The sequence below is a fragment of the Dromaius novaehollandiae genome, chromosome 4 (genome assembly GCF_036370855.1).
Source record: "Dromaius novaehollandiae isolate bDroNov1 chromosome 4, bDroNov1.hap1, whole genome shotgun sequence".
NCBI classification, from domain to species: domain Eukaryota; kingdom Metazoa; phylum Chordata; class Aves; order Casuariiformes; family Dromaiidae; genus Dromaius; species Dromaius novaehollandiae.
This window is the reverse complement of record NC_088101.1, coordinates 27,554,142-27,578,794: the sequence shown is the minus strand read 5'-3', so window position 1 is coordinate 27,578,794 and position 24,653 is coordinate 27,554,142. Positions and strand designations below refer to the sequence as shown.

The window sequence follows — 24,653 nt, the reverse complement described above, 5'->3', positions numbered from 1 at the left end:
TTGTGCCCTCTGAGGTTCCAGACATGGTGCCACTCAGACACAACTTACAGCCCAGTTACTTAGTTACTAAGTTAATTAACTACCTAAATAACTAGGTAGTAAGTTAACATGTCAGGATTTCAAAAGGCAGTGTGAACTCACCAGGCACTTCCCAGTCACAGCAGACAGCACGGGAAGAACTACACCAGGTATAACTGCCTCAAAAACTGTAAGCCACACATAAGGGAAAGAGTTCATTTGCTGCAAGTCTGGACTGCAAAGCCATTTGAATTTTAAGGGCAATAGCAAACAATGTATCTGCTTCAATTTTTTTTTTTCTTTTTAAACACAAAGGCATATTCATAGTGAAGGATTTAACCTTACAAAATCACCTCCGATCTACATAAGACAACACAGAAACAGGGTACATCCACTGGTACTGAAGCAAACTGTAAGGGGGTTAAATACACATTTGAAAGAATACCAAGCCATGCTAATATTGCCAGGTAGGGTATGCTGAGCTTGCACAGTCACTAGCAGTGGCATGCTACTCTGGGTACACCACTGTAAGAAAGGGACTATTAACATCTAAGCAGGACACTGGGGCAACATTTGTGTTATTTACATCTGTGGAAACCTGTGCAAGTTCCACGGTTTTAGGTCACACCTCCTCAGTGGAGGGGACAAATGGCTTCAATGTGTGCAGATAACGCATTCTGCGGGAAGTGACACAGGCAACCTCCTACAGGATGTGCCCAGCTAGAAGTTAGGTCTGGAATACAACCAGGCTAATGCAAGTCCTTAATCCCCATTTATGTTGCCAGGATAAATACTTTGTATCCTCAAATCGGCCATTTCCCAGCTATATGACTAAACAAATTTTATCATTTCACCTTTCAGACCGTACCAGATTGCATGGGAGCTCCACGGGCAGCTGAAACCTTTGATATTTTTGCATTTAAGAGAGCAAACTTTGAAACAAAACACATGTCAGAATCAGATCCTTCGAGTTTGCTTCTTTACTCATCAACAGTAATAAGGCCTCAGCTGTTTAGAGCAATTGCCCGTATGCTAATATTTTCTATTTTTGAGAAGGAGATTATGTATGAAAATGTAAGAGCCAGCGTGCTATCTCAGAACAAACATCTATCCTAGCTGCCTGTCCCTGATAGTGGCTGAGCGCAGATGTCTAAAAGAGCAAGGGAACTGTGTGAGCACATGCAAGACCTCCCTGGCGGTCGCCCCAGCAGCCGACCATTTGAGGAGCAGAGACTTCCGGTGCCAGAGTTCCTTCCATCTGTTTAGTCACCCTCAATTAATTTCTCTTTCATGAACCTGTCCAGTTGACCCTTGTACCCATAAAGCACACTATCTGGTTCCTTTAAGTGGATAGACAGGTATCCATGGTATGCGAGTCGGCAGCATTTTACTGCTACCAAACGGAGGAAGCCAAGCAAGAGCTTTTGCAAGGCTGCGTGTTGAGCAGCTCACGATGTCACGGCCTCCGTCACACAGGTTACATGATAGAACCAACAAGCATCCATAAGGTAGGCTAAAGCTGCACAACTAAATGCTACCAAGTTCATGGGGACATGGCAGTTAGGAACCTGGAAACAAACTCAGGATTCAAGTTTTAAAACCAGATGGCTAAACTCTGCCTCTGAGCATCTTAATGGAAGTAGAATCTTGCAGGTGCACCTTTATTTAAAGTTAGTGCTATAAAGGCAACTCTGGAGGAAGCAGAAGACAATGCAGAGACAGGTTATTTTCCAAGTTCTGAATTTGTGAAGGGGCAACCAGTAACCAGTATCATTAGATAATGATTTTTAACTAGTCCTCCATAAAAACTTGGTTGTAATGACACATTTCAAATGAAGACAGAAAGAAACGAGGTTACACAGAAACACTTCAGATGCTACCATGACTTTGCAGCCAAAATTCCACTGTTTTTTGCTGCCGAGAAAAAGATCACATGAGAGTAGAAATAAATCCATCACAAGCATCAGAAGTTATCGCCTCCTGGCACTTCTGAAAGATTCACCCATAACCCTCCTTACTGCTGTGCCAGCAAGGCCTGCAGTACTTACGTCCTACTTAAACATTCAAAATAGGCTTTAAGTGGGACTGAAGGGAAGCAGAAAAACCATGCAGATCCTCTGCACAGAAAGGATTTCTACCATCTGTGCTCAAGATGGAAGCCAGTCAGCACAGAATCTGTTCAATGGATTCTCTTCTGTTACTGTGCACAGTAAATGAACAAGATACCTTTCCTTCTGGAGGCTGTTTTGTGGTGAAACTTAACTATATATTATCACCTAAGCTAGTCCTACCACAAAGAATTATTATCCCCATTTTATGGATTCAAAATGAAGCAGAGAAGGTGGAACTTGAAGGCATGGAAAGCCTCTTTGGCAAAAACTGGAAAGATCTTTGGGTTGAAGTCCAGTCTTTTGACCACAGAAGGACAAAAGAAATTTAAGACCTGTTTTATTCACTCTGAATCAAGCAACTTAGGCTGTAAGACAGAAATGGATGATCTAGGCCCCAAAAGCAAGGAACTGCTTGAATGGCAGAGGGTTACTAGAGCAAAACCAAGTCCTAGATGCTAATGAGATCCCCTTAATGCATGTGGGCACATGCGTGCGCACACACACACACACACACACACACACAATAAAACCTAGGCCAGTCACCTAGTACCTTCAGATCCTGCCTTGAAAGCCCAGGCCAAGAGCACTCTCGCTGCCTGCCAAAAGACGGAGAGGGAAAGGTCATGATCTCACCCTTGCTCTGCACCAGCGCATGCATTTCATTCTCGGTCAGGTGGATAGCGTTCTCTGATTTATACTCTCCAGAGACCCCTGGAAGGAATCCTGGCCAAGCCAGCCACAACACTTTCAGGATTTCTACAGCATGTAATTCAGTAATTTTCATCCCTAACCATGCCCCCAAGAGCCACGGAGTAGCCTTCTGCATGCAGACCCATCACTTAGGAATTCATGCTCTCCATAAATAGAAATCCTTATGCCTGCAAGCATATCTGACTGACATGTATTAGTTTGTCACTGGAAGTGTTGGTGAACTTACCACTTACACAGCACACCAGTGTGAATCCCCTCTAAACTAGGCATAGAAGGCAAGGCGAAAATCCAGAGAAAGAGAAAGTAATTTCTCACCTTGTTTTGTTTTTCCTCAGTCAGTAGCAAATACTATTTTGTTTTTCACAAGTACACCAAGAATGTCTCAAATACACATTAAACTGTTCCTTTCTCTCCAAGAGTCTGTACACTGTTAACACAGGTCATATTCACTCGGATAATAACTCAGTTTTGCATATGAACCTTCACTTTCCCCGATTACAGCTCTGCTCAAAGTGCTAAGCACTGTACACAACACATCATACAACTCTCCCAAAATGGAAATAAGCTTTATACACATTGTAGCCTTGAACAGTTATACAACCAAATCTATGGTGTTTTTCTAGGACAGTTTGGGACTATAAGGATTTATGGATTGAGCACATGACCGTATTGTTTTCAGTAGCCCCATAAACAGTTTAAAAGTAAAATTACAGCAAAAAAATAGGACAAAAATGTGTATTTGAAACTCTAATAAGAATCATTAAACCAAAAAAACACCGTTTTTCAAACTATACTGTTCACTTCAGTTTTCTGCTACTGAAGATTTTCAGTTTGGGTTTCGGATGTTATCTTTTGTTTTCAATTCCATTATCTGCTCTTTTCTGAAGGACAGAGAAATAAAAGAAATCCCTAGTGCCATTTTCTCTTTCTTTTTCTAAATCAAACCAAAGAGAAAGATCTAGCTAGAAAAGATGCAAAATGAAGCATTCAGAACCGACTGTATGTAAGAGATTACAAAGCTCCATGTTACCTGCTGTTCCCTGAATATATGTCGTAGCTTCTTGCTCTGTTGACTTTCTGCCATTAGCCATTTTTACCCTTCAGGCATCCTCTGTATGGGAGATAATTCTGTTCATCCAGGTCACATCTTTAGGCCTCCTCTTGTATGTTTGCTGCTTTGCAGCCGGCCCATCAAGGCAAATATTTGATATAAAGCTTTAAGTGCAAGCCAGATTTGTCATTGCGCAAAGCCAGCACTACAAGAATAATTAATCGTGCTTCAAGGTATAAAGGAACTGTCTTTTTTCATCAAAGGAAAGAAACACTGTTCCTCATTGTAGCCTCTTATTTGGACAGATACCTAGCAAAAATATCACCATTGTCTGAAGCACTGATAAAGGACAAAGGCAGAGAGGGGCTAGGGGGCGAGATAAACCTTTGGTCTGACCCAGCAAATCATATCCTTTTTTAACCATCCTTCCCTGAAGATTTGAAAAAGTTCTTCCCATCTTCTCTAAAATCAAAACAGAGAGAAATGGCTTTAGAGCTTTTCAAGCAGCAAGAACAGGAGGAAAGGCAGGCCTACTTAACAAGAGTAGTATCAACTGACACAGGAACCCATATGTTGACTTACCAAACAGATTCCTCCCACAAAAAGTAACAATAGTTCGCTCCTTCACATGCAGCTCTATAAACATTTAGTACTTCCTATAGCCATGTTTCTAATTTAAAAAAAATTAAATCCATACTAAAAAGGCAAAGCTACAAGACAGGGTAGGGCAGAGGAGGCTGGTTTTTCAGTTTTAACCCTCTCATGTGCTTCATGAGTAACTGATACCACATGACAGTTTTCAAAGGTAACACTAAAAAAAGGCAACAGTATGTTGCATGTTGCATAAGAAAAACATTCAGTGCAATTAGAGAATAATGAAGAGCTGGCAGAGAACGCAACAGTCTTCATTGCATCTGTTTTTACTGGTCTTACACCATCAGAACCAAGCAGTGCTACAATTGCCCTCAAAAACAGAAAAGCATAATCAGGCTGTAACATACAAAAAAATTAGGGCTGTTTCTTCCAGATGTTCCCACACTCACCATCTAAGATAAACAGAAAACCCACAACAAGATTTGTGGTTAGGACAAAAGTAAACCCATTATCAAACTTCTCTGAGACAGTACTGGAAGCTTACATTGTAAAAGTAAAGTCAAATTTTACATACCTGATTACACACATCACACCCTTCTGAAAGTAAATGTGACTAGCTTCATTTTGGGACTCTCTGGGAGAGAAAAGATTCACCAACTTAAGAAATTAATTTGGCATGGTAAGTATTGTAAATGAACTCAATTCTAGCAAGTTATTTTCACAATCTCTATTTACATAAACAGCCCTTATCTTTAGCTTGGTCCCTTGAAGTTCAGCACATGCTTGAATAAACATTGTATATTCAAGTACAGCAATATCGACAAGAATTGGTGCAGTATTTCATGACACTGCAGTTTGATAAGGAATCTTCTCTGTGACATTTCTGACAGCTCCTCTGTTCAATTTAACAGGTCTATCAAATTTGTCTAATTACTCCTTCATAGTCAAAAAAAAGAAAACAAAGAACAAGCTATTTAAAAACTGCAGCTAGAATGCAGAAATCTGAAGTTGATCGTAGATTTTGGACAAAGAGACATTGTAAAAATGCCTTGCTGGTTTGTAGCATTCTTCCTAACAGCTTCAGAATGAAGCAGCAAATAGTTTAGCTCTAGAACAAAAGTTGTCTGTTTTGCAGGTTTGTGGGGTTTTTTGGCCTAAGACCCCAAAAAGAAATTCACTGTAAAGGATGTTTCACAATTTTGGAATGCCCATAGATCAGTCAAGCAGACAAACATGCATATGATCTCAAGAACTTTAGACTGCACGGTGGTTTCCTAAAGGAAAAGATGGACATTCTGTTCCTTGGGAGACGAAGAATCAACTAGAATACGTATCAGCAAACTCAGACTTCTAGGCAACTGGATTTGAATCCCATCAGTGAATGGTTAGATTCTTCCCAATAAAATACAAAACTTACCCCCTTCAAAGTTTGGATAACAGCTTTGAATAAGGTCAGTTAAGAGAGATACAGTCCTACATAGTGTATTTGCCCTATTTTTAAGGGTCTTAAGGCAACTAGGATCCAAACAATTGTTCTAGGAGACTGTTTTTTTCCCTCAAGCATTTCTGTTGGTTTAAACAAAGTTGTTGAACACCGTGCATTTTCTCAACTGTGAGATTCAAATAAACTAAAAGCCTCAGAATAATTCTCAGGACACAACCATGAGATCCAAAGGAAAATGGCTAATTTCACATAGTTTTGATACTGAATCACATGGCCATGCCAGACTCACGCAGTAGGTTTTAAGAAAACACGTTTACCCAAAAGTGGATAAACAAAATCTGTGAGGATTTCACCCACAACTACATTTTTAAAGAGTTCTTTCTTGGCACACATGGGGACAACTCCCATTAGCCTGAATGGAAAATTCACCTGCTTATGCCAGAATTAACTTTAGTCTCTAGCATCTGCAAATAAAAGGCAGAAGATCTGTTTCCCCACAGCTAACTGAAGTTTTACACCTTTGTAAATTCATTCTTTTTGATGAGGTACACAACAGCAAAACAGCGGTCAGTCAGGATGTGGGCTAGTTTGTTTTCAGAGATATTCAATACTTAGCAGACACTGTGCCACATTTAAGCAATAAAGAGCACTGCTTCTGTCCATCGTAAGGACTTGTTTGGAATAATAAAGACATATGGTATTTTTAGAGACTGAAACAAACATACTGACTCACACTCACCACTGCCAATAGAGAACAAGGCAGATTTACTGATGCAACCAACGTTCCACTTCAACATCTACTTTCCCATGAAACCTCAATGTTTTATTTTAGCTGCAAAAGGTTTATTAAAATTCTGCAGCTGCATGATAAATCTATGAACTGAGAAGTGCAATGCAAGGCTTAGAAATCTATATAATCCTGCTACTTTTAAAAATTCTGAGCTGTATTCAATATTCCACCCAGTTCATGTTTTATAGTGCTGTTCAAGTGAAAAGTGAGAATAAAATTTGCTTCTATGACATTTTGAAAAATCAGGAGATTTCGGCTTCTATCTTGAACTCCATCACCAAGCGTAACTTTGGACAAATTACTTAACTTAAGATTCACCTTACTATCCTTAATTTGCAGATAATGATTTGTATTTCTACTACAATAGCACCTTCCTCTTCTTCCCTGCAAGCTCATGCTTTTTATATACTAATAAGAGACAGGCATGGCTGACAAGCATGTACATATGCTCACCTACCCATTTCAGTAACAGTTTGGAGCTTAAATCCTAATGCCTATGTCTTCTTACATTTGTTAGATGGAAGATGAGGAACATTGTACAGTTACCACTTTTTTGCAAAGACACCTTTTAGACACAAAGAGGCCTCTTAGACACAGAGTAAGGATATCTTCACAAGAAGTTACCTAGGCAGGGGTCTCCAATCTTCCCTAAATATTTACTTGTCCAAGGGAGATGTAACAGAGTGAATGACAAAATGCTTTTCTCCTAGATGACAACAAACAAAAAGCACAGGAAAATTTTATACTGTGGTGAATCATATGCGTATTTTGACTGGTGGAAGTTCTACCAGAGAATGGAAAGAAAGATTAATTTAGTTGGTTTATCCCTTCCCTTGACTTCCACACAGACTAAAACAGTAACTTCTTACAAAGCCTGCCCACATCCTGGCTCCCCTCCAGGGAGGCACTGGTGTATGCAGGCAGTGTATCAGACAGCACTTTGTCCTTGCCAGGATGTGGTCTGCCTTTGTAACAAGGCCTATGTAAATGGATGCCCATGAGCCCTTGCAGCCGGCGGTGGCAAATACCACTTGTTTCTTCACTACACATAAATGAACAGTAACTACCGCAAAGCAGAACAAACAATATAAGAAAAGAAGGGGAAACATCCAGATTTAACCAGATTAACGATAATGGCTCTCCTGAGGAAAAGCTCCCTTAAGAGGAGAACTCGGGGAATTATTAGCAGTCATTAACCAAGTTTCTAGTTTGTGATGTGCCGCACAGTGAAAAATATAAGTCTATGACTTCCCTTGTAAAAGTATTTGGGAAGAACATTAACTGTGCAGAAGACAGATTAGTCACAGTGCAAACTGACATCCTGAACATTTCACATTTGTTTTGCCTCCCCAGCATCCCACTAAAAATAAAAGCAACAGAAGAAATATCTATGCAAAGCTTAGAAACAAATGCATTAGAGAACCTCCAAAAAGTCCCCCACTCTTCTACTGCATTGAGTACGCTTTGCTCATCTTGAATGCTTATTTTTGCCACTCAGCTTGGCCTAGAACACATGAAATTGGAAAAAAAGGTTTTTTTAATCACAAATTGCAACATTTGTATTAAAAGGGAGGAGAACAATGAACAGCAAGAAATTTCAAGGGATTTTCCTCAAACTTTCTTACCTCAGTCCTACCACCACATCATTAATGCACAACCTCAGGGAAAAAATATTCATGGAGAGAACCTAGTATTACAGTCTGTTGTATTAAGACAATCCAGTTTCTATAAAATCAAAAGTACTTCTATTATGACAAGTTTTCAGGGACTTAGGATTCAATTTCTGAAAGGAAAGAGATTAGGACGACTGAAATCAGAAGTACTGATACTGCACTGAAGGAATGGGTGCTGATAGCAAGCTCTCAACTCCTCAGTAGATGAAGATCTTGTAAACTGTATTCAAACCGGAGCAGAGCCAAAAATGCCATGAAGGCAGTAAGAGACAAGAACAGCCAGACTAGCCTTTCTCATGATTAGCATGAGATATCTACCTCTATCCACATATGGACTCCATCACCCTGAGTAGAGAAAAAAGTTTCACATGACTTTTAGATCCTGATGTATCACATCTGGATACTGACACGCTTGGAACACCATAAATAAAAGGTTGTGTCCAAGCCTATGTGGCTGGCATGGAAGTCGCACCCCTCACAGGAAAATACCAAGCTTTTCAGCAATTTAAGCATCAGGACCCCAAGTCTTAAAGCAGCCCCTCCGCTTACTTCAGATCTCACATTCAAGACAACCAACAATTAAAGCACAAATGGGAAGGTAACGTATTTAACCATCCCAGACCCACCATTTTTGCAGCAACCTCAGGCAAACTGACCCAAATGCCATCCTGACCCCCCTTCCAGAAGATAACTGAGGCCACTTTCTCTAGACCTTTGCACTTGATTTTACATCGGTAGGGTAATATTGTGACCTCCTATATATCAAGCAATACAATAGGAAATAATAAATTTCAAACTATTCCAGAAAAAAATCTGCTCCTTGCAACTATTGTAAATCTAGGACCTTCTCAGGGAATACTGTCAAACTCCTAATCAGGCTGGCAGAGAAATCAGTTAGCAAACTCAATGCCACCTAGTTCTCTTACAGTTGTAATCAGCAAATTTGAAGCTCTGGTCAGCTACTCCATTTCTTTGAAAGAACTGAGGACCATTCATCTTCCACAGCTCCTAAAGACAGCCTCACTGGCAGCCAGGCAGCAGAGGCAGACTGCATCCAACCACCACTGATGACATCCAACAGTGTCAGTAGGCCCCCTGCGCAGCGCAGCTCGCCCCTCCTGGTTTAGGAAGGTGCTTCTCTAGCCATGTCTAGAGCACAGCAGAGAGAAGTTTTTCCCTTCAGATTACTCTGACTGCTGTGTCTCTGCGCAGTACAGAAGTGGCTCAATAGCACTCCTGATCTTCGCTCACTGTTCTGTCAAGGATTTTGGGTGGTTGTGTTTTTGTTGTTGTTGTTGGGTTTTTTTTGTTGTTTTTTTTTGGGGGGGGGGGGTATACCAAATACTCACTGTTCGCACTGCTGTTAGCTGACAGGCTAGTTATGGTTGAGGGCTGAGTTAGGAATGGATACAGCAAAGGCCAACTTTGCAGTTTCAGGACACTGAAGTAGTGCACTAGAACCTGTTGCGACAGGATATCTAAACTAAACCTCCTTTCCTCTTTAATTTCAGTTACAATCAACACTGGAGTTGTGATGCACCAGAACATCCTTCCAAAAAAAATTAACCTTTAGAAACCTTAGACACTCACTTATAAATCACCTGTGACTCTCACTGCAAAGATTTTAATTTGGGAATAACATGTTTCTGTGATATAGCATCATCTCCAACAAGTTCTCGCTTTGTGTTCTGTTTTAACATTTTCCTCTTCCCAGAGCACCACCCTTTCCCCCAGCCAGTTACTTTCCATTCCTAATGGAGATAGGTTTAAATTTACAAAGTGTTTTTGTCCTAATCACAAGCCTTTCAGCTAGTACCTTGGTCTTAGCCTCAGCAGGAAATGATATGCAAAATATACTTTCATGCATCTGACAGTCCCCAAAACTACCGGTCATATAAATTCTGCCAATTTACTCTAATTAAAGCTAAGCAGTGTCGTGTGTGCTTAAATGGTCAATCTGTCTTGAAGTAATTATACCTGAAGGCAGGCATACATCAGGGTTTCCTTCTCTTGGAATTAAATTCAGATGGGCAACTGAGAAACAGTCAAGGGACATTTGCTAATGATTAAATCCAAATCACATCTCCTTTCAGTGTTCTTACCAAGTACAAGCTGCTGCATGGATGCTGATGGATTTGTGAAGGAAGGAGGCAGATGGTACGAGGCACTTGTCAGCACTACACTCCTACACAACGCACTCTCTCACACCCACTGCTGCAGAGGCTCACTCACTGAAATAATGCATTAGGGAGTCAAAATGAGACTCCGAGACAATGCAATGTATTTCAAGGCATGCTCACTAGCACTTGTTAGATTTCATGCTATTCTTAGCCATTTTGTTTCATTTGCAAGGTAACCACTGTGCTTCTTGAATATCCACTTAATTCACATTTACTGTTAACCCTGACTGCCAGCATAAAGATGACAAAAGCCCTCTTCTGCTTCTGATGTTGTGTTCAGAGCTCCTTCTCTCCCCCCTGTGGAAGTCTGTGCATTTCCTTTTGGCTTGTGAGGCCAGCTGAGTATGGAGACCCTCAGACTGTAAATAGATTCTTTATGGGAATTTCCTCTTTTGAAGGGACAGCGTATACAGTCAAATGCCTCCATGTCATGTTCTGATGTAACCAGATACAGGAGAAGTGACATTAGGCAGAGCTCCCAGTAAGACTGTTGAGGTCCCACCATGCAATGGCAGAAGACATCTCCCAAGTCTTGAGGGGTCCTTTACAGAAGACCAAAGGAGACTTCTAAAAAGAGACAACCATGTTGATTCAGTTGGGAAAGGATGAATGGGGTGGGGATGCATTGCTGCATCCAAATCCTCCTTTCCTGCTTTCATGTATAGAGCAAGGAGAGCAGAAGGCAGAGAGGGAGTGAGAACAGAGAGACCATTAATCAATCACCACACTTACACAACCGTATTTTCAGTGCCACTCAGCAGCACATAACTCCAAATTCACACCACTCACAGCTCAGTGTTCAAAGATTGTTAGTCAGAAGGATGCTTACTTTGGCCCTCTGGGAGCTGACAAATTCAACTTTATCTCTCTGGGATCTGAGTAGCCCATCCTGTCACACAGGAAGGTGATTATTAATGACAATGTGATGAGTAACTTTTTAAACAGGCAAAAAAATATGATCTGAATATCCTACTGAGGCTTCTCACCCTTTGCTGGTTCACTGAGATGATGCTACAGTTCCTGAAAGCAGAAGAACGTATCAGTGGAAGACAATCTACTTCAGCAGGGACCAAATTCTCTGCCATTCAAGAAATAACAATATGCACCTGTAAAAGCTTAACTAGACATATTGCTAGAGAATGAAGGCTTGGACTTGAGCTAAAGATCATCATTTGGAAGTGGCAATAAAAGAAAGATATGAAAGATGTGCGCAACTCTTACACATAAGCCAGCCATGATTTGTCTGCTCTGGGCTGGGGGGAAGAGGTGTTCCATCAAACTTAGGTCCTCTCCCATTCTCCTGTTATCTTCCCCCATTTCACAAATGTTTTTTTTTCTAGTTAATTGAAATACTAAGAGGGATACCTATCTAGGAGTCTGTATTCTTTACTCTTTTATTACAATAAATACAGCTATATTAATTACAGCAGGCCAGCTCTTCTTTCTATCCCTCTGGCCTCGGTCCTTCCCAAAAGCTCAGAAATAGATCTCTTTAGCGTACCTAAAATAATCTGTTGGTACTAATCTAGGAATATGCTGGATTTTCAAAATGAAAGCATAAATACAGCAGAGATCATTCCATGGCAGAAATTCTCATTTACTTTGTGTTTTGTAAAATACTTCCATGGCATTAACCTGCTAAAATACTTTTTTTCCCCCCCCTTGGCTTTTTAAAAGTTGTTTTAGCATTAACAAGATTCCCACTATTGTGCACAAGGGAATAAAAGAGGAGAAAACACAAACAAACCTAGTTCTCTGTCAGCAGAGCAGGTTAAGCAACTGTTTTCAATACATTTCATTCAAAGAAGTACCTCTCAACACAGTCTCCAAGACTGCATTTTCCATTCCAATCTCTCTACAAAGAATTGGAGGTAGCTTGACAGTTAATCACTGTTAATTGTGAAGGTGAGTACTGGGATAGGTACACTTGTCCACAGTGAAGTCAGCTGAGCCAGTAACTTCACTTTCTTCAGCTTTCCCAAGGCCTATCAAATACTACTGATTTCAAATCACCATCAGTAGTAAGTAGGTGTATGTCTCTGCCCTAGCAGTAAAAGGTAGGAAGACACTAAGCTTATCTCCTATTTTACCACAGATAAAAACAGACTAAATATAGCTTTTACCATCAAACATGAACCCAATAATCTAATCCAAGTTCAAGGTTTCTCAGTCACAGCTGTCTCACCATGATTTTCCCTGCAAAATATTTGCCCTTTAAGAAAAGAAAAGGAAAAAAAAGGCCAAATAGATATTCTCTATGGAGACATTTAAGATTCCCTTCCTTCCCCCTGGCAGGAGTAATGTACATATCTTCATCTTTTGGACATTTTCCAAAGTGCTTAACTTTGGAATTTACATACTATGCTTGCCACAGCAAGTGTCTCTTTAGACTAACATGCCTCTCCTACCTCTCCGATATCAGTCTATATTCTGTCACTCCTCCTTTTCCCCAGAGCTTGCAGTAATGAGTGGACAGCTTCTTTACAGTAATTGTGGTCTGTCAGAAAAAACAAAGGAAAGGAAATGTGTATCATTTAGCTGTCTACTTAATTTTAGTGTAACAATTCCATTTTTAGGTACCCAGCGTCTACAATAAAATGGGCATATCCAAGTTTAGCACACAAATCTCTAAATAGGACTGTTACTTTACAAAACCACAGCACAGAATAGCAATTGTTTCTAGCATGGTAACCGCAGTGATTGAGAGATGCCTGAAGTGACTTGTTTTTTAAAGGAGAAACTTTGTTGCTTGGTGGTAAGCTCTGAAACCACAGATATAAATGGATTAGGCCGTGAGCATAGCAAACAATAGTTCCATTACTTTGGCTTAGGTCTGTTTTCACAAAGCTAGACAGTACTTTAAAAAAAAAAAAAAAAAAAAAATCTCCTTGCTCTTTCCAATCTCACTGGAGAGCAGGGTCAAGACAGACATGCTTTCTGCAAGCCCACACCAGGATATGTTAATATTATCAAGCCTTTTGCTTTGTTCCCAGGCTATTCTTACTTTGCTTGTAACGCCACATAAATGTTTGACTGCTGCTTTCAGTCCACATAACAGCTATAGTACTGGAGGTTCCAGTCTGTTGTTTTTCTTCGAAGCTAGGCTTCAGTCTTGGTTAATGTTTGCCCAGAAATATGTAATTGCGGACTTCCTCCTCATAAACCGTTCCAGAGCGCGGGCTGCCATCCTTCCATGCTATTATTATCTCCATGCCTGCAGGCTAGATCAGGGTGTGCTCTCCCATTTGAGAGGATACATAACCCTTTCCTTGCAGTGCTCCACAGCACTGAATGCCTTTGATTACTGCAGTTGCTAGTAAAGTAGACTATGTGGAAGCTTGGCCAGTGCAATTTTCTGTCTTTAGATTATAAAATAGACAAGCCTAAGAAAAACAGGCCTAATAGGTCACAAATAGATCCAAGAGAAACTGAGAATAAAACAGACCTTTTGGAGCTATCTGCTTCATAGCCACTGCATGTACTCATCTGTGATTCTCAATTCTCTGCCAGGCTCTCCACTCATTAAAAAATTCAAGTTAAAAAAAAAGAAAAGAAAAGAAAAACAAAAAAGAAAAACCACCACACATACACACTTATTTTGTACATTTTCCCTGTATTCTTAATTATTCTCACCCAAAGTAGGGAAAGAAAAAAATTGGAATAATGATTGCAAAAAGGTCTGATTTTCAAACATCCTGAATTATATTGATGAAAAACATTTTCTTAAACAATCCACAAACAGAACATTTATTAATTTAATTTTGGGCACACATGTTCAAGCCAATGCAGTGCCAGAAATACAGTATTAGCAATGACAGTTAAGCCCCAGGCACTAGCAGATAGGTAACATTCAGAATTTAGAGTGGTGAATATGATCAATAAAGCCCAACTTATCTTGAGCTAGTGAAAGTATTAAAAAAAAAAAAATCTCTCCTCACTGAGGCATTGGCCACATCTTCCAGAAATAACATGGAGAAAAGCTCCATCAGTGGCATCATCTTTGCAATGTTGTGTAAAATGACCAGAAGCTTTGCAATAAAATGAACTCAAGAAACTTGAGAAATTAAACAGACCAAATCTCTTAAGATGCATTGTAGGTAACAGGTCTTCTAAGGTCTTGCCCAGATCCCTACTGGTGATATCCTGGCATGCTTTCTGATTCTGACATTCCCTCTTTGCCCTCAAACCATCCAGATCTGGGACATGTTGGAGTGTGTCAAGGCTCTCATTCAGCCTATTCACCTGGATTGCCTTTAAATAGAAAAAAGAGGAAAGGGGAAGTCAGCATGGGCCCAGTGTCTCACCCTGGTATAGACTGAGGGTGCATCCAGCGCATGCATCTAGTCCAAGGAACTGGGAGGACTTCCTGGGCCCAGTAATACAGGCATAGCCTAAGAGGTTCGTTATCCTTGAGCAGGCAGACCACACTACACAAGGCTGATCAGGCAGAACTCATGCACTAAGCAAAATAAACCTGTGTCCAAGCTTCTCTGCTTGGAGTGATTAGCGAATATCTGGAGTGCAATGAACTAAGGCAGCACCTTGGGTGGAGGAACAGTACAGTGAAAAAGCCCTCCCTTCCCTCCAAATTAAAATTCTTTGACAAGAGCAAGAGCATATTCTTCCAGAGCTTACTACAAAAATTATATGACAGTGAAGAGAAGGGCTACATTTCATGTGAAAATAAAATACAGGAGAAAAATATTCTAAAACAGAATAGAAAAATAGTGACAGCTTAGAAAACTTTAGGCTCATTCATGGCTTAAAGGACAAGGTTATTTTTGGAAGGTAAGGAGAACAAATCGGCTCTCAAGATAACAAGGCAAAACTCCACTGACATTTAGGACAGAGAAATTACTGGAAGACTGTGAATTTACTCTCAAAGCAATTGCAATTTGCCATGCAAAAGAGGTCACCTGGTCCAGTGGAAAGTGGGAAGGATGTTGAGCACATATAAAATGGAAACAACGTTACAAGTCAGTAACAGTGTTACAAGCATGACAAACCCTGTGGTAATACCAGGTTGTCACCCCAGACAAACAAACATGACAGTGCTGTTCGCATGTTGCTGTGTGCCCTAAAATACCAGGGTTCTAGGGTGTTGCACAACCAAAACCTTTGGGGTTATTACCATCTCACAACAGCATGGTTGATGTCACAGGGAAAATCCAGCTGCATGCGTGACACAGAATACCACAGACATTAGGCAGATATTGCTAGCTACCTTGTCTAATAGCTTGATCATAAATATTTGCAATTGTTCTATTAATATCAATCAATAATTGCAATTTTAAAGGTACCTTCTGGTTAAATGAATAACTGATGCAAAACTCTTAAAACAATTATATTACAGGGCTTTCACGTTAAATGATACTGAAATCTCAGAGCACCAGGACTGAAAGCAGACCAGACTGAGTAGTTCCTGAATGACATCACCTAAAGGGATGTTATTAAGATATTGAAACAAGGAGAGATTTACAGCTGCATCTTACTGAAAACATGCATCACTGAAACTGAAGCATAATGAAAGGCTGTGTGTTTCCACAGAATTTTTTCAAAATTTACACACTTGTAATCTCTTTGATTCCACTTAACAAAAAATACCATACATTTTGTAATGTGCTCCTAGACATTAGTGAATTCACTTAACTTCTGAAGAAAGTAAACTATCATGTTGTACTTCAAAGACTTAGTTTACTTAGTTTCTTAGCTTAGTTTCCACCACTAAAAACACACGGATAAGAAAATACTTTTGTATCAGGAAATACCTGCTGGAAATTCTCCATGAATTTACCAATAAAGTTAACACACAATAACAGCAAATTGTGCTTCCTGTCCCAAACTATTCTGTCACTGCAGTGTATAGCTATGTGAACATTTGCACACTTAAAACCACATACCCACACAAGCTTAAATGAGGTAGCCAAGCTTAGCTGCCTTGGTTGGCCCAAGGGAGCAAAGCTTTACACCTGCTGCTATTAGAGGAAATGCTCTGGAATATTCAGTAACCACAGATGATCAGGATATCTCCACTTCTTACCTGAAAGAGATGACAATTCTACAGCAAGGCAGTGTTTGGAGAAGCAGGACTATCTTTTCTCACAAAGCTTTCCATAATTTTCCAACCATTTGCAGGTATCAAAGTGCAATGCCATAAATAAAGTGTTAAAGATATTTGCATTATAATGTTGAAAGTCAAAAGCGCCTCTATAAATATTTAGTTTAGCAAAACATTCAACAATGTCAACAGAAGTTTGCTTCAGTAAGGAGTAGTAAAAACCTAAAGATGAGCTACAGGATTGGGCCTTTTGCATATAGCAATAAAACTGAAAAAATAACTGAGTAAGACCATTTTTGAGCATAAGTCCTAAAAAAGCCAGCTTATTGCTAGAAGGCTGATCAGCTACTGAAGACATGTCCTTGAAGTCCTGTTGAAATCAATCCATAAAAATCATATTAAAGGATTAGGCATCAAACATTTGTGTGTTGATGCACATGAGAAATTCTTCACTCAGAGACTGCTGACCTTACATTCCTAAGAGGATCTTTTGCCCTATAATAAAGTGTTCACTGTCAACAACAACTCCTGGGCTACACGCATCTGTTGACGAAGTCTGAACAGGAAGCTTTTCTGCAGGTAAAACTTTCTTAAGCGCTGTACTTGCACAGGGGCTTTGCACAAAGCATGATGTAGGATTCAGATATTTTGGGGGAATGGCAAAGTACACATCTTAGTATTTACGCTATACGTGATCTATGTAACAAACAGACACTAGACATCTATTTCAGAAGACTGGTAATATACGCCCTAGCATAGGGAACTAAGCAGCTATCCTTGTATACCTGCACTTCTGTCACCCCACCTATTCTTTAGGCATAAATGTATTTCTAGCCACAAGTATGCCGGAGAACTCATGAACATGCTTATATTGTGTCAACAATCATTGGGTGATAAATTAGAATAAATTAACCCTGCACATTCCTATAAAAATGCACTATTTTAGGTGCCTGATTCTGCAAATGCAACACTGATTTCACAGAGCACTGCAGTCATGCCTATGCATAATGTACACATAAGCATACCATGGAAGGGCCAGGAAAATCTGGGCTATGATGCAAAACTCCCAGCTGAGCTGTTACAGAACTGGTGTTATTTTGTGCTGCATCTAATGCCCACCTATACATGCTCAAGGTGCACAGTATAGCCTTTTTCACATGACAAAAATGTTATGCCCATCACAAGTCACCAGTTTTAGTAAGGAGCTCAAAGCAAAGGAATTTAACAGTGGCCCAGGAGAAATGCTTTCCTTCTGGCAGTTGGCTGAGCATGCTGCAAATCCATGGAAAAACTAGGCAAAGAACTGCCCAGCAGCTATTCTGAAGGCTTCAACCACTCTGACAGAGAAGGAACAAATCAAATTAGCTCACTGCAAACAGGACTGCACTCCCTGCACACACTCTCTCTCATATCATGCAGGCTGACTGCTGCCCTGGCTGGATTGAAATCCCTGCAGAAACACATGGGGTATCAAAGTCACTTGTGATCTCCGTTTGTCAGCATCTCTGCTGGGGGCAAGGTATCTTACAGATTTTACCTTCCCTGACACTTTTGCCTGCTTACAGAAATCTATACTCTGCTTTCTACTTGTTGGCATTTCTAAATGTTTATTTGCTCACAGAAATTGCATTACTTTAATATTAAAACCTTTCTGCAAACACGCATCATTTTGCATGCCATCCATTTAGTTTTAACCTGTAAATTTAAACCTATGAGCACTCAGATACAAAAGTAATATCAATTTAAGTTAAAGATGGTATTTTAAAAGTTGAATTAGCACAAACCAAAATTCCATCTTCAGTCCTCTCTAGATAGCTTCATAGCAAGGGCGTTGTGACAAAGTCCTGTGCGACAATAATGAAAATTACTGTGAGAAGGTGGAAACAACAAATACAGGAAACTACCAGTGCTTCATGTGTTCAGGTGAAATCAAGTATTTGTGGTTTCCCCCAGCTCCACAACATTTCCTGGTATCCCTCACATAACAACCCCAAAAGCACCTTTTACTTTTCATTCAGTCACAGAGTAATTTACATTGGAAAGGAGCCCTATCTAGTGCAGCTCCCCGCTCAAAGCGGGTCCAGTTAGATCAGGTTGCTCATGGGCTTGTCCAGGAAACATGAGATTCAGTATTAAAGAACTGGAAAAAATATGAAGCATTTTTCAAGCATTGGGAAAATCGTAACATATTTCAAGGGAATCATTTAGAGAAGTACTTAAAGCTAACACAAGGCACCTGAACAGAGCTGTTGAGTTTCATTCCAGTTCCTATGCCTCACACATCAGCCATGAACTACAGATCCCACTACTTCACTGGCCCATGACTGACCTTACAGCAAGGGTCCTAAAATTGAGAGCTTCATATTCTACACACAGAATTAAGAAATCTGTATAAGGTTACTGTAACAATCACCAACCACTCCCTGCATAGCAGAGGGTGGTTTCACTAACAAGCTCTTATGCATTTTGGGAAGTGCATTTTTAAGACAGATATAATCAACCTAAAAGTGAAGAGATCAGGTCCTCACCTGAAGCAAAACAGTACTTACTAATTAACACCAATTGGCAAGTTACCTCACAACTTGATTTTGTCAAGGAAACGCTTTCTCAATCAGAAAATCTTGCATTTTCTACTGAAATGCAAGAGGCAACTGAATTACACCAGCCACTGCCTGGTTTATGCCAAATTATTTTCAGCATCTATATTCAAATCTTACTGAAAGACAAAGCACAGAGTATGGAATAACAAGTGATCAATCATGTCAGATGCACACACTTGATTTCCACAGAATTACTCATCTGTATGAGGTGTGACACATGATAAAGGACCTTTCCTAATTCACACACAGATGCCTTGTAAACAAATGGCAACTGTTCCTATGACTAAATAGCTGCTTTGGACCTATTTTGACATAAGTGCTCATGGAGTTTCCAAAAATGCCATCTTCAAAACAAAAACTACGCACTTCCCCTCCTTTCACTTGTTTTTCAGGAAACCACATTTTCAGACTTCCTGTAGCTGACACAGCCTGGGTAAGTCAGGTTGTGCTGTATCCCAGCCCCCAGCAAGTGGCAGAACTGAGGTTCCCCAGGGTGATGCATCATAATGCATCAGGCAATAAAGGCAGGCTAGAAAATGAGGAGGAGCTTTGATTTGTCCCCACCCCCCCGCCTTTCCTGGCATGATCTACAGTTAAACAAACTGGCTGCCAAAGGAAATAGGAAAGAGATGCTGTGAGGTTAACTGTGTGGTTAGGAACCACATCTTTCTAGGAGTTAATACACAAGGCTAAATCCAAAAGGAGGATTTGGGCACCTCTCCCTCTCTAACATCCAGGTAGCACTGGCTACCATTGGAGCCGAGCCCTGCCCTACCTAATACTAAGCCTGTCAGCATCAAGGTCTCCACCAACAAATAAATTCATGATTCATATCCCGAGGCAAGAACTTTCTCAGCTCCTTTTCCTTCTGATGGGATTCTCGGACTAACTGTATTTGAGAGTCTTGTTCTAGTGATCACAGCCAACCTGTTTACTGGAGAAGATCTAGCCCTAGAAAACTTTCAGAAAAAAGACTTCCTGACAACAGGTAAGGTAAGCAAGCATCCCCAGCACAGCCAACAGCTCACAGCTAGGGCGTTTCCCTGGGATATGAGAGAGTCCTTGCCTTGTCTGCCCAGGAGCCAGGAATGAGAACAGGGCACTCTTCCATATCCCAAAAGACTGGTGAGGAAAGAAAAGTATAAATAATGGGAGAGGATAAGACAGACAAGGTGAAACATTTATATTGCAAATGTTCATTGGAGCAAGGACCTGGAGTCCCCCTCCAGACAGCTAAGTGTCCTAGACAACAGACTGGAAAGTCACCTTCTCCTCAGCTTCCCAAATGCTCGATTACTTATGCAAAGTAGAACAACTCCAAAAGAACAAGCCAAGGGCAGCTCACACTCTGTACCTATAGGCGATGGTACCATAAGCCAATACTACCCGATGTTGCTGAACCCATAGGCAACCCCACCACAAGAGCTGATCTGTTCATCCTACCATGGCCTTAACAGCCAAAGCCTGTGCATTACCATGCAAATGTCACGCTAATCAATTATTTTATTGCAAATAATTTTAGCAGAAACATCCAACTAATAGATTTACCCAGTTATTAGAGACAGTTTGAGATGGTGGATTAATCGTTATCCCAGAGTGCTGAGTGGGGAGACAGCAAATCAAATCAAGTCCCCACAGAACTTAATCACCTGCAATCTCAATTTACAAGTAAAAGCTTTAGGAATCATTTCCTAATAGCCATTCTTCTACCTTTCAAGCACTAACAATATATCTTACATACACATTACCAAATTATCATCTCACTCCTCCACAGATTTATATTTATACGGTCATCAACACTGTTTTCTCCCTAGAAGGAGCGACGAACGACAGAGACCATTCAGCATCCTTTCATACTTGGTTTGACATCCACACACTTGTGTGTCAGACAACACAGGGAGTCGTGACAAAGGCATTGCAGCCAGCCAACATTAAATTGTCTTCCATGAACCTGCGTATTCCATTAACCACCCACTGTGAAAGTCACTTCAAGGTGTTCTCCCTCTTGAGGTCAGTGCTGTTTTAATACTCAGGTTCAGCACCTGGTCATTAATGGTTCACCCTCTTGGATGAGTAATACTACTTAATTGGGTCTTGTCTTCCTACACACTGATACAATTGTTTCATTTCTTTTTGTGTCTGCACAACTGCCAAAAAGCCACCCGTGCTAGCTGAAACTTTCACTACACCCATGTACTAAAACTCTTAATAGCTATTAAATAGGTTACACCCATTGCTCTCCACTTTTCTCTGACATGCACATTATGGAACAAATAACCTGTCTTCTTCACTTAGGAATCCTTTGGTCCAAGCACAATACACACAAAAAAAAAAAATAAAGAAAAAGAAAAATCACTTTCCTCATAAAATCTAGAGCATAAAGGGCAAAAGGAACACTAGGAAAAAAAAACAAAACCTTTTTCCTGTTCACATATCCATCTGCTGCACAATGCCAGAATGCTCAGCCTGAGCTGGAGGGAAACTGTGCTGAGGCTCACAAAACAATTTAGCTTCCAGACTAGTTCAGTCCTGCTTGGTTCCACCAAATTGTGTTTTTTGATTACTGCAAAGTGAAAGAATCAAAGCTTCTTCATCATGTAGGTCCTCAGGCTGGACTGACACAATGAGAGGAGAGAGAATTACTGTCCTCCTTCCCTTGATTCAAACAGCCACGCTCTCCCTTCCCGACACCTTCCTCCAATGTAACTACTAGGATACACAGAAGAGTTTTGTTTACACCCTTTAACACTCTGACTGCTAGAATGACTTAGGCAGCAGAAGAATTAGGTTTACACGCTTTAGGAGGAGACTAGATAAAGTCTTGCTTTGCTCTGATTTATTTAGCGGAACCAGGAAAAATTCTAAAAGGTAATATGGGCAGACATTATTCACAAAGGCACTTCAAACAACAAATATTACAATATTAAACAAATACGGCAAAGCACACTTTTGTCTTCTTATAAGGACTCAGTCCTCCATCCTTCTGCACTTGAGCCTCATGGGTATTAATCTGATCACCATGAGCATAATCATGGACATTATAGGAGATACTTCAAAACTCCTCAATTAGCTTGAAACACTACAGCTCCATTTCTTTCAGCACATGAAAAATTAGCTGAAGAGTCAAACTGCTCTTAGCACTGACTAAAACGCATAAGGCACTTCGTTTTTGCTAAGAGTGCTTACTTTGGATATGCAACTCAAGAGATGGCTTGGAGCTAAATTCACAATAATCCTCAGTACAAAACTAGGATCAAAAAAGTTACCGAAGTCCAGATGCTAAAATAAAGCCTTCAGGAACAGCCCCAATTAGCTGGTATGGTGTAAGTGCTGTGTCCTTGGAATAGCTTGGCAAGGGACTGTTGGAATTCCTCCCTCCTCATTCCTGGGGGGAACGAATGCCCTAACAGCTCCCAAAAGGGCAGCACTCCTTCCTTTCTTTTGCTCCTCAGCTCCCTACGGGCAATGGGTCTGGATTCGCTATGCAGGACGGCAAGGGCAGGGGAGACATTCCCATTTCTTCACCACTAGGCTAACTATAACAAGCACAATCCAAGCTCAAACTATTGATTTATAACATTGCCACACAGAACCACTTGAATTTTTGCTGCATTACAAAGCTTGTGTGAACGGCTGTTAGTGAAGTGCTAGGGGCCTTCCATGCTCAGTGAAGTCAAGGCTTGAGAGAAGTCAAGCATACATTCCCATCTTCCACTGCAAAATTGCTTTTTAAGAGCTATCAGCATTCACAGGCAGAAATTTCCACATCAAATAACCATAAAGGACAAGCACATTTTAGATCATGAAGAATTCTGAATTTGCTCCACATTTAGGACTGACTTGTAGATTGTATCATGCAGGGGAGTAGAATCACTTTCTGTTGAACCAGTTAGAAACCATGATTCTTTTTTCCCCCTACCATGTCAGTCTTTCATCATCCTATGATTGCTGGTGATATCGTTCTCCTAGTCCCCACTGTTTTAGGTATTAGAATTTTTAGTATAGCTGACCCAAAGCTTTGGCATCACAGCTGTAACCTCAGAACAGAGATGATAAACTTAAAGCATGAAACAAACACCATTTGTACAGCTTTATCTTGTTCTGATATCTTGTTCTGATGCCACACATACAAAGCCTGACCATACCAGTTCTGGTCTCCTCCAGCTACTCAGTACAACCTTTGCCCTAGTCCATAAGCACTTGCTTATATAAGCAACCTGATGTGGTTACACACCACGGGTTACACATCAGCACTGTAGTGCTGCATTCCTCTCCACATGGTGCATCTCACAAAGGATACAGCAAAACTATAAAAGGGTAGAGAAAAAGTAGTGTGCAAAGCAACAGGGAGCTTCTGGACAAGCAGGAACTAAATAAATTAGGACACACCAGCTGGTTAAGAGAAGATAGATTCAAAGTCTAGAAAATTAAGAGTAGAATGAAAATAGTAAAAAAGGGGGACTTATTTTTTATATCTAATAAAGCCAGCCAGAAGAACCTGATTTTAAACAGGCAACAATTTAAAAACAGAGACAAAGAGAAGCGCTTTGTCATATGATAACTACAACATGGAACTTAGTGCCACGGGGGCTGGTAGAAGCAAAAGACCACATAGGTTCAAATGGAGATTAGAGAAATGAATGAAGGTTGTATCCAGTAGCAGCTATTTAGCACAATAGTCTGAATGCAAACTTCAGACCAGGAAGCTGCTATACAACTCTGTCAGAAGCTGAAAAGACATACCAGGGGAAAGATCATTTCATATATATACACCCCTTTTCTTATGCTCTTTCCCAATCCCTCTCTCACCGGCCCCTGCTGGGGATGGAATATTTAGTCACAACAACCTTTGATCTGATCTACTGTGACAATTGCTCTGCTCTTCTAAATTTCATTATTTGAGTAGAACTCACACTGAACTTTACAGATCATTGAATGGTTTTTAATGCTTATCATTACAGTGAACGACAGGATGCATTCCTTCTCTCATGATTTCTTGTCTTCTGCAGGCAACCTCAAAATGCAAAGCCAACCCCCTCTGTACAATTTATATTCGAACAAATCTTAAGGAGACCAAAGAAAGTCTCCCAAATGTTATTCTGGTTTCACACATCAACAAGGAAAACACAAAGGACTGTTTCAAAACTTCCTATGGAAAAGAGCTGGTAAGCCCTGCATCCTTTTCAATAGTTAGGTTGCAACTTCAGTGCTAGTATCCCATTACGAATATTCAGCGTAACATCTTTGGTGCTTCTCTTGGCCAGGAAACTACTTAGCAACGCAGCTGCAGAAAGTCTGCCTGAATTCTCTGGGTTTATGAGGAGTTATTTCACTTGAATGTTCTTTTGTTTACCTGCTGTTTGGTCTCATAGTGCAACCCGACATTCCTCAGTCACTTCACAGTGCTTGTAATGTAGCCAGAG

General features: G+C 40.4%; 1 long non-coding RNA gene across 1 annotated transcript in view; it reads right to left on the bottom strand.

Annotated features, from left to right (window-relative positions):
* Positions 1-24,653, bottom strand: part of LOC112996808 (uncharacterized) — a 269,650-nt gene that overhangs the window by 209,587 nt on the left and 35,410 nt on the right. Inside the window, exon 2 of the long non-coding RNA XR_010388946.1 lies at positions 12,981-13,069. This is a non-coding gene — a long non-coding RNA (uncharacterized LOC112996808). The remainder of the gene's footprint in view (positions 1-12,980; positions 13,070-24,653) is intronic.